Here is a 2500-nt window from a genome sequence, read left to right on the forward strand (position 1 = left end):
GGCCATGATTACGGTGCACGTTGCATTTATTTACACATGACGTCATGCAAATCAACAAGCCTTGGATAGCCTCCTGAATTGACCTCCTTCTTGCTAAATCCAGATTCAAACTTGCGTGCGTCAAAAACAGGAAATACAAGACAACTCAAGATGAAGTCAGGATTATATACATCAAAAGCGGCGCCTAACCTCATTTCTATTTATCAGCGATTCATTCAGCGACAGCGATGTCCAAATTATAGATAATTCTTGGAAAATATGAGAACCTCCAGAAGTATTAAGGTTAAGTTGAAATGCCTACATAGGCGTCACACATTTTCTACACATTCGACATTATTTATTCCTTAGACCATCCAGTGTACGAGGAACCAAAGACAACTGGATTGGAATTTTACAAAATGAAGAACCAAGAGCTATCATGAGTCTCCTAGCCCGGCCACGTATCCATCAGTATATAATTACGATATAATACTTCTTTAAAATCCATGAAAGACAGCTAAATCGAAAGCCAACAGCCAAAATGCAGGAGAGAACCAGAATCCGCATTCAAGCCAAGCCTTTGGTTACCCAAGAAAGGCAAAGGAGTTCCTCATCTGGATACAACCGTAAATAAGGTCCCACGCGGATTATCCATCCTTGAAAGGTCCTAGTTATGTATATGTAGTAGAGACAAAGTTCCTATTAGACCAACAGCACCAATGCGGCACTAGGTCAACTACTAGGTCAACTAATAGGTCAAAAACGAGGTCAAGTCCTAGGTCATAGGATATTGTTTCACTTGCTGTGACTTGCAATGTCCACTCCATGTATATATTTTTCTGTGACACAAAATGTTCTCTCCAGGTAATCTAACCTTTTGGGAAAAAGGTTAAAAATGTTAAAAGTAATGTTCTGTTAAGTGTCCACCGTGAAAGGAAACACAATTTTACTATATATTTGCTGTGGATACTTTCGTTAGTGTTTATAACTAAGTTTCACCTAAGTAAATAGGTTAATAGGTAATTAAGATGAGTGACTGAAAGAAAGAGAGAGAGAGAGAGAGAGAGAGAGAGAGAGAGAGAGAGAGAGAGAGAGAGAGAGAGAGAGAGAGAGAGAGAGAGATAGAGAGAGAGAGAGAGAGAGAGATAAAGAGAGAGAGAGAGAGAGAGAGAGAGAGAGAGAGAGAGAGAGAGAGAGAGAGAGAGAGAGAGAGAGAGAGAGAGAGAGAGAGAGAGAGAGAGAGAGAAAGAGAGATTGGGATAGATAGATAGACAGAGAAAAAGATAAATAGATAGACAGAGAAAGAGATAAATAGATAGATAGACAGAAAGAGAGTGAGAGAGATAGACGAGAGAGAGATAGGGATAGATAGATAGATATAGAGAAATAGATAGATAGATAGAGAGAGAGAGAGAGAAAAGAGAGAGAGAGAGAGGAGAGAGAGAGAGAGAGAGAGAGAGAGAAAGAGAGAGAGAGAAAGAAAGAGAAAGAGAGAGATAGAGATATAGACATATAGATAGATAGAGAGAGAAAAAGAGAGAGAAAGAGAAAGATAAAGAGAAAGAGAGATAAATATATAGATATATATATATATATATATATATATATATATATATATATATATATATATATATATAGATATATATATAGATAGAGAGAGTGAAAGAGAGAGAGAGAGAGAGAGAAAGAGAAAGAGAGAGAAAGAGAAGGAGAAAGAGAAATATAGAGATATAGATATAGAGAGAGATAGATAGAGAGAGAGGGAGAGAATAAAAACAAGAACAAATATATCAACAACTTAAACATCAAAAAATGAAAAATGAATCAGCTGATTGGACAAATCCGCAAATATTTCTTCACGTCACAGCATTTTCAGGTTTACGGAACCTCATACTCACTTCCGCCCTCCGTTTTCCAAGAAAAGATCCCGAAATACGATAGGCCTACCCAGGTTTCCGTGGAGGATCACGGTCTTTGACCTTCGTTACTGGTATGTTTTACGTTCCTTAGGATGTTCCTCTTTCTTGTGGTCTTCGTTCTGGGTATGTACGTTCTTTGTCTTAATTATGGTTTACGTTCTTGGGTGGGTTTTTCAGTCTAGGAGTGTTTTATGGGAGGTTAGATGCGAGAAGATGTTTGGATTTCTGATATCTATCTATCTGTCTATCTATTTATCTATCTATATATCTTATATATCTACATATATATCTATATATATATATATGTGTACGTAAGTATGTATGTATGTGTGTATGCGTATGTATGTATATGCACACACATCCGTAAGTAGCAGTGATCACCAAATACATTCATACCCATATGTGTATAGACATTCGAGCGCACAGGTATGAATACGTTTATACCCGCACATAAACACGCACACAAACACACGTGAATACGTACATTCGTGTGTAGGTATTCATTCAAGAATGGATGCAATGCTGACTTGCTGATGGCGCTTATTCATATTTTTTTAAAATTGCGGACTGGAAACAATGAAAATTTCTTCTAAAATTCTCGT

Source organism: Penaeus japonicus, unplaced genomic scaffold (assembly GCF_977035675.1).
Source record: "Penaeus japonicus unplaced genomic scaffold, GWHDUDI00000001_assembly GWHDUDI00000019, whole genome shotgun sequence".
Classification (NCBI taxonomy): Eukaryota; Metazoa; Arthropoda; class Malacostraca; order Decapoda; family Penaeidae; genus Penaeus; species Penaeus japonicus.